Below are 9,407 nucleotides of genomic sequence, written 5' to 3' on the forward strand. Positions count from 1 at the left end.
TCCGTTCCCAGCAGACTTGAAGTCAGACTGGCTGACCACCCGATCAGGATGAAACAAGTTTACTCACAGACACAGCACAAAATATTATCAATGAAAAAAGTTTAACTTTTTTTTTAATTTTTTTTTTGTTTTTTTAATTTTTATTAGAAGTACAGTAAATTACAATAATACACATCAGATATATCTTATTACATTTGTTGTACCACTTCGTTTTTCGAGCTTGAAAAAAGATAGAGATAAAATAAGTAAGGAAAGTGAGCAAGAATCGTGAAGGTGCAGGAAAGTGTTGGGGAAAGAAAGCCCCTTAGGGAAGAAGTTAAAGAAGGAAGTAAAGAAAGGAAATAAGACCCTAGAAAGAAAAGAAAAAAAAAGGGAAAACAATCGCTCTATTGTAACACAAAACTCCGCAAAAAAGGATATACCAACCGTATATATATTTTTAAATTTATTTTATACCCCCCATTATCTGATCCTGGTACCATTTATATTTTAAATTACTATTGCACCTTTTGCTTGTAATAGTTCCATAAATGCAGACCACGTCTTTTGGAAGTGGTCTGCTTTGCCTGCTAGGAGGAGTCTCATCTCTTCCAAGTGTAGTGTTTCGAACATATTTGAAATCCACATTTTTATTGTTGGTATTTGAGCATTTTTCCAAAATTTGAGTATTTTCCCATTATTAGCCCGTAATTCTAAGTAAGTTCTTTTGAAACACGTTTAATTCGGGGTTACCTTCCGATATTCCAAAAATGATCCATTCTGCTTTTGGTACAAATTTTATTTTAAATAGTTTTGTGAAGATTTCAAATATTTAGTTCCAGAATTTTTGGATTTTTATACAAAAAACAAAAGAGTGCGCTATGGTAGCTTCTTGTGACTGACATTTATCACGAATGGGTGAGACATTGGGGAAAAGTTTATTTATTTTAGTTTTTGAATAATGTAGTCTATGTAATGTTTTATATTGAATTAGAGCAGTGGTTCTCAAATGGGGGTACGCGTACCCCTGGGGGTACGTGAAGGCACTCCAGGGGGTACATGAGATTTTAAAATATAGGCCTACATATATTTAAAAAGTAGCATCCATGCAAAAATCCTTTAAAAATAATTATTTAATAAATATTTCAGGAAAATATAAGTATAAGTTCATAAAATGAATTTTATATTCAGTAGGCTATTCAATTTCATTATCCTAAAAACCCAGAGTCTCCCCCATTCCAGGATGGTTCGACCCAACCTGTCATATGCCACCCGGCATCACCTGTCAATCACAACTCAAACGATGGAGTCGTGGTTGAAGCGTAGCAGACGTTTTGAACAGCAGCATCAAAGTGATCAACTTCATTAAGTCAAGGCCACTTAATGCACGCCTGTTTCGCCGCCTCTGCGAAAATATGGGAGCTGAACACACACAACTGCTGCTGCACACAGAAGTGCGCTGGTTCTCTCGAGGGAGAATACTCAACCGGCTGTTGGAATTAAGATCCGAAGTATACGCCTTTCTGATTGAGCACAGATCTCCCCATGCCACCTTGTTCCAGGACACAGACTGACTTGCAAAGCTGTGCTATCTGGCAGATATATTCAGCAAACTGAACAAACTGAATATGTCTCTGCAGGGCAAGGACACCAGCATTTTAAACCTGTATGACAAGGTGGGTGGCTTCCTGAAGAAAAAGCAGAGCTGTGGAGAAGGGCCTGTGCACAGGAGGATTTCACCTGCTTTCCTCAGCTGGATGATTTTCTCTCTAGTGAGGATGTGGACAGAGCTCCAGTCAAGTTGGTCATAGTGGGACATTTGACCAAGTTGATACAGGATTTTCATTCCTACTTTCCTGACATGGAGGAGAAATCTGCACAGCTGGATTGGGTGAGAAACCCATTTCTCTTGTCCAAAGCAAACCGAAGCAAGCTCCCTGTCACCTATCAGGAAAAACTCTTGGAAGTGTCATCTGATCATGGCCTCCAGATGAAGTTTGCCATGTTCACACTTACACAGTTTTGGGTGTGTGTGAAGCAGGAGCACCCTGACCTGGGACAGAAAGCTTTGGAGCAGCTACTACCCTTTGCCACCACATATTTATGTGAGGCCTCCTTCTCTGCAATGACTGTGATCAAAACAAAGCAGAGAAACAGACTGTGCCTGGAAAAGAGCTTGATCACAGCAGTTGCCTCCCTGCCACCAAAAATGTTCGAAATAGTTTTTTTTCAAATTTTAATAAATCAGACACTGATGGCACAGTGCTCTGTTTTAAGTCTTTTTTTTTCAACCAAAAATGCTTTGCGCTGGTTATGGGGTACTTGGCTGAAAAAAAATTTCACAGGGGGTACATCACTGAAAAAAGGTTGGGAACCACTGAATTAGAGTATGTCGTACGTTGATCGAGCATTTATGCACATATGGTAAGTGTTTATCCCAGCTCTCTTTTGAAATTTTTATAGCTAGTTCTTGTTCCCAGTCTCTTCTAATACCATCGGTTGTAGGTATTTCTATATTTAAAATAATGTTGTATAAGTATGATATTAGATTTGCTGATTCAGCCTTTGTCTTCATGGCTTCATCCAATACGTCTGGGGACGTGTTATGATAGTCTTTTGTGTATTTTTTCAGATAGTCACGGATTTGAAGATATTTAAAATATTGATTATTTTTCAAATTATATTTCAGTTGTAATTGTTGAAATTATAATAATTTTCCTAATTCATCTAAGTCTCCGAGCGTTTTGATTCCCATTCTTTCCCATTGTGTAAATGATTTATCTATAATTGAAGGTTTAAACGACGGGTTATTGACTATTGGCATTAAAAGAGATAGATTTCTTAATTTTAGATTCTGTTTTATTTGTTTCCAAGTTCTAATTGTGCTATGTATCATTGGAGTTTTATTATCATTTTTGTTATTCAGATTCATTGGTGAGAGGAGAGTCGCTCCTGTATTACACGGAGAGAAGTCCTCTCTCTCTCCATTACAATCCAGTCCACCTGCTGGGCAGAGTTGTCCAGCAGGTGAATCATATTTTTAATATTTACTGCCCAATTATAGTACATAAAGTTAGGGAGCGCTAGACCACCCATCTCTTTTGGTTTACTAAAGTGTGCTCTTTGTATTCTGTGGGATTTATAATCCCATATAAAATTTGTAATGTCTGAGTCTAGTTTTTTGAAAAACTTTTTTGGAAGATATATTGGAATTGATTGAAATAAATATAGGATTTGTGGTAAAAAGATAATTTTTATAGCATTTATTCGACCTATTAAAGACATTGGGAGCGTTTTCCAGAATTTGATTAGATTATTTAGTTTCTTAAGTAAGGGGCTATAATTGGCGTTTATTCTGTAAGAAATAGCGTGATTTAGTTTCTAGTGATTTCAATTCCTAATATTTAAATTTTTCTGTGGCTATTTTAAAGGGGAATTTCAAGAGATGTGTGAGTCTTTCGGTTTTTATGGACAGATAATTTCAATTTTGTTCCAGTTAATTTTATTCTGTATCCTGAGAAAGATCCAAAACAGTCCTCAATTAGATTTAATATGTTTGGTATAACCTGATTTTCTCATCCATATGTTTTGTGATATGCAGTAATACATCGTCTGCATATAAGGATATTTTGTTATTTGAATATTTTGTTGAAACCCAGGCAACATTCTATTATAACCGTAAATATCCGGGTGTGTTCTAATTTTTTCAGCCAAAGGTTCAATTACCAGAGCGAATAACAGCGGTGATAATGAACATCCTTGTCTATTGCCCCTTGTTAATTGGAATTTCATAGATAGTATATTATTAGTTAATATTCTAGCCGTGGGTTTGTTATATAATAATTTTATCCATGCGGTGAAGTTCTCTCCCATTTGAAATTTTTGCAATACTTTAATCATATAATCCCATTCTACTTGATCAAACGCTTTTTCTGCGTCCAATGAAATGATAGATAACTCTTGTTCTTGAGGTTTGTGAGCGTGCATTATGTTAAGTTTTAAATCTATAATTTTTAAATAGTTTATCAAAGGGATTATAATATCTTACATTACTTTTTTTTACTCATATGGTACCGGTTAGCTAAATGGTACCTATGGAATTGCAAGGTCGCGCATTTTACACCTCACAAATTCTATTAATTTCCCTTGATTATGTCGGAGAAGGCAGCGTGGCACAGTAACCTACGGAGAATGGACTGTATAACTCATGGCAATGTGAGTATGTTGTCATGTTAAATTATGCATAAAATATCCTAGCGTTGCTATTAATTTTATAATGAATGCCTTGCCATCGTTACAATTGCAAATTCTGTGCCATTAAAATTCTTAAGTTGAGAACGCCATCCAAACCCAACAAAACAGAAATCAACAAGTGACATTGAGCCACCTATGTCTCCTGTTCTAACTTTTACCACAGCAGCAGTATATTCTCCTCCGGTCACTGCAAATCACCATCAGCATCACCACGGGAAGTGCATAGAATTTGTGTAGCGTGTTTTTAAATAGCAAACCTTTTAATGGTCAACAAACTGAGTTGTTGTAATGATTTCAAGTAGGACGATGGAACATTTTAACTTTGTGACAAGGAGATCACTAGCTCCTCTCACCTTTACACAAATGAATAATTATGCTTCTCCAATTCAGACCTCTTGGTTATCCTTAATTTAATCACTCCAAAGATGTAGTATCAATTGTTGACGTTCCAATCACTGATATACTATATCGAGACCTTATCCCTCTTTAACATCTCCTTTGGATTGATTTTAGGGTTATTTTTTAATATCTCCTCGCAACATTGTGTGTTACATTTTGGTTGGTAATGATCTTAATTGTTTCGTAACGTTTCACTGCATAGATATCAGAAAAACAAAGTGTATGATTTAAAAATATGTTTCTGTCCTTGTTTCCGCAAACCATTTAACCATTTGCTATGAAGAAATACGCTAATTACGACCAAGAGAACACGGAATCTGGGAGAACATTAATGTTCACGCAGCTCCTAACTGCATTTCACTGCTTTTTCTGCATGTTTTTTGCTGTTATTGGACAACGCTGGAGATTGGGTGAATTGCCCGCTCACTTGAATTTATTGTTCATTAATCTGATGTTCCAGAAGCCATCTTTTTTCATCTTAAGAGATGGCATTTGTGACAAAAAATTGGTCCCCTGTATTTCATGTTAATGACATTTTCTAGCTTATTTTTAAATGGACTGAAAAAAATTGTAATGTGAATGCCATATTTGAGATGTGTAAATGAACATTCATTGCATCCGCTATAAACTCTACATTACAACTAAAGAGATGGCATGGAAAATAATTTGTTTTGATATGGAAGAAGAACATTGGTTTCCAAATGTGAACTGTTAATATATGACTCGTAGGTCGAGAGTTCTTGAACACGCTGGGGCTTGGGGTTCATGAGGAGCGGAAACCTAGCAAGGGGTACAAACGGCGATGAGATGAAACATCAAAACCCGAAACGTCCACACAGAGATTTCACCTTCATCCCACAATAAAATCTTTGAAGTAACTGAGAAAAACTACCAGGAATAGATGCAACACCTAGCATGTAGAGAGTGTCTTTAACTCCTGACACTTGGGAATAATCAGACACCATGGCATCTTGACACGGCAAAGTATCCAAAAACCCTACAAAATGTGTGTTTTAATAGAGGGTCCGAAATGAACAGAAGTACAAGCTACATGTAAAAACTGCTGAACTACTGGACTTCTGTGGAATAGGAAGGCCAGAACTGCTTAGGCTTGAGGATAAACTTTTGCATTCATTATCCAAATTGGTACGCCTCACCTCTAGAAAATAATCTACTGGGCTACTAGGAAAGAATAAGACAGCAAAGAAATGATGGCCTCCATCTGGAGAGAAAACAACTCCATGGGTCTGGTAGATTTGTACTCTCCAGCAGGGCCGGCCTTAGGAGGTGCGGGGCCCAATTGGGAACAATTTTGGTGAGCCCCAGGTTCCCAACCAAGGTCTGTAGATTCATAGAAATATAATTAAAGTCTATTATAGACTTTATATCTTTATGGTAGAATGGAAAGTAATCAAAATGTGCACTTAAAACGTGCCTGTGACTTAATGGACCAAACAGATCTAAGCTTCATTTTAACTTAAAATTGCATACACGTAAGCCTACAAGTAACAAACAAAATGTGTAGATCACCTCTGAAAAGTACATAGTTACAATCCCACTTGTTTTAGTGACTGTGAAATGAAAAAAAAAAGTTATTTAAATAAATAGATCCTGGAAAGCCAATAACCATTGGTGAAAAACCAGTCCAGGCATTAAATTTTGGGCTTCAGCCCCACCCTGCCCTTTGGGCTTCTACCCCATCCTAACTTAGTTGTGTGTGTTAGTTTTCTGAACGTGGTGTGTGTGTTAGTTTTCTGTGCGTGATGTGTGTGTGGGAGGGAAGGAGAGAAGGGAGAGAGGGAAGGAGAGAAGGGAGGAGGGAGAGAGGGAGGGAGGGAAGGAAGGGAGGAAGCATAGAAGCAGGGGGAGGGAAGTAGAGAAAGGAGGGAGGGAAAGAGAGAAAGAAGGGATGGAGTGAATGAGAGAAGGGAAAAGAGAGAGAGGAAGGAGGGAGGGAAGGAGAGAAGGGAGGGAGGGAAGAATGGACGGAGAGAAGGGAGGGAGAGGGCCGGTGGCTTGAGCGGATGCTGGGGTCCGGGCAGATGGGTGTGAGCTGAGGCTGATGTTTGTAAACGTTGCTCCAAAGTATTGTTAACCGCATCTCCCCGGGGAGGGAGATGGGTGGAGCCGGGGCTGCGTGTGTGAAGCACGGTGACTGGAGGGGCGGGAGGCGCTTCTGTGAGCGAACGACCCCCCCCCCCCCCCTTCTCCATTCCCCCTCACAACCCCCTCCCCGTTTACCCCTTTCTTCCCTCTCTACTCTCTCTCCGCCCCTCTCTCCCCCCTCCACCCGGGGTAGGTCTACCCGAGCCAAGAGTAGATTACTCTGGCGCGGGGCCCCCTTACTCGCGGAGCCCAATTGGGCGCAATCGGTCCAATCGGCTTAAGGCCGGCACTGCTCTCCAGTCTTGAATAATTCGATTGTCATTCATTGGGAATCTACTGTATTCAGCTTGTATTACAGTCATTGCCACGAAACTTCATGGAAAACTAGCGCCTATCCTAATCTAGTGACATTGAAATGAAGAGAACCATACCTATTTTGTTGGCCTGTGCAATTTTGCACATCCACGGTTCAACAAATTTGCATTCCTTGAGTTGATTACAATTTTAGTAGGACAGTCCTAAAAGACAGTATTAATGGTGTCTGCAAGATTCTATTGCATTGAAGTCCAATTAATGTTTCAATTGTGTTGCGTTGTGCTTGTAAAAAGAATCATGAAAGCCAGTGCCATCGAACGATTTATGGCCGCGATCTATTGAGCACATTTTGACTAATCCAATCAACCAACCAGATTTAAATGCAAGAAGACTAACCCTCCTGCCAGTCTATGATATCCAATCATACACCCATGTTCCCCAAACATCCACCAGCATCAGGGCCTATATTTAGTTATGAACTTCGCCAGGTACTCCAGATTACGTATGCAAAATGTTTGCTTTAAATTTATTAACAAAATAGAGTGAAACAGGAATCCTGTGGCGCACATAAACAAGAATGTTGCGCAGAAGTTATTGAACGTATTTCTATTTATGAAGATTGTCTGTAAATTATTCTACAGAAAAATCAGATTTTCAATATAGTACGCCTGATATTTTTACCATCACACTTAAATAAAACCAGTTTCACAAAGATTGGAAATTTTAGTTGTGCCGCTTTTCAAGTGGTTAACTTGGAACGTAAGAGGTTGGAACGTATTAGAAGCTTACTGACCCTTAATCCAAATCCATTCCTTGATTTGTTTTAGTCCTATAATCTATCTACGCCTTTCTAAAGATACTGACAAATATGACGAGATACAGTAGGAAGCATGAATGAAGCAAACCTTGAACATAAATGTGATGCGATTGCAGGAAATGCATGAGGTGAGTTCACACCGTTCACACAAAGGGTCACAGTTTAAGAATATTTAGGACTGACATGAGGAAAAACATTTTCATCCAGAGAGTTGTGAATCTGTGGAATTCTCTGCCACAGAAGGCAGTGGAAGCCAATTCACTGGTTGCTTTCAAGAGAGAGTTAGATTTAGCTCTTACGGCTATTGGAATCAAGGGATATGGGGGGGAAAGCACGAATGGCGTTCTGATTTTAAATGATCAGCCATGATCATATTGAATGGCGGTGCTGGCCTGAAGAGCCAAATGGCCTACTCCTGCACCTATGTTTCTATGTATTGAACGAGCTGTCGGATGAGGTAGTTGAGACAGGTACTATTGCAACATGGGATTTTATTAAAACATATAAGATTATTAAGGGTTTGGACACTCTCGAGGCAGGAAACATGTTCCCAATGTTGGGGGAGTCCAGAACCAGCGGCCACAGTTTAAGAATAATGGGTACGCCATTTAGAATAGAGATGAGGAAACACTTTTTCACACTGAGAGTTATGAGTCTATGGAATTCTCTGCCTCAGAGGATGGCAGAGGCTGGTTCTCTGTATACTTTCAAGAGAGAGCTAGATAGGGCTGTTAAAGATAGTGGAGTCAGGGGATATGGGGAGAAGACAGGAATGAGGTACTGATTGGCGATGATCAGCCATGATCACATTGATTGGTGATGTTGGCTCAAAGGGCCGAATGGCCTACACCTGCACCTATTGTCTATTGTCTATTGTTCATTGAAACATTTAGACAGGTACATGGGTAGGATGGGTTTAGAGGGATATGGACCAAATGCAGGCTGTGTGACTAGTGTATATGGGGCATCTTGGTGGTGTGGACACTTTGAGTTGAACGACCCATTTTCACACTGTAAGACTCTATGAGTGAACACCAACTCTATTGCCGGCCAATGTTAAACCGTCCACAAATTCTCCAACCCGAAAATTATGGATCGCCGCTAAATGTATGTGAAATTATGCATTTTAACAAAAATAACGGGGTGGCAGGTGGATTTATGTGCTGGGTTTGAAGCTAATGTACAAGCACTTAGCCACAGGACATTTGGATTACCCCTGGTCTTTAAACCACATCCCTATTTAAGACTACTCACAATTCGGCTGGTGTGCTTGAATTTAAACAATCGGTCATATTGCAAACGATACTGTACAGCCCCAGGATGCTGTCGGTCCGGCTGTCCTAATAAATCCAAATCTAATTGCCAAAAGGTGGTGTTTATTTTTCCATTTGTAAGCAATGCTTTTCTGGTAAGGGATTGAGCAAACTTTGATCTTATCTCTCAAAAGAGAAACTAATTGAATTAATTCCATTGGCACGTGTATTCGCCCTGTGCGGAACACCTTTACTTATTTTAATCCGTTAACTTACTGGAAGTT

This window comes from Leucoraja erinacea, chromosome 3 (genome assembly GCF_028641065.1).
Source record: "Leucoraja erinacea ecotype New England chromosome 3, Leri_hhj_1, whole genome shotgun sequence".
Classification (NCBI taxonomy): Eukaryota; Metazoa; Chordata; class Chondrichthyes; order Rajiformes; family Rajidae; genus Leucoraja; species Leucoraja erinaceus.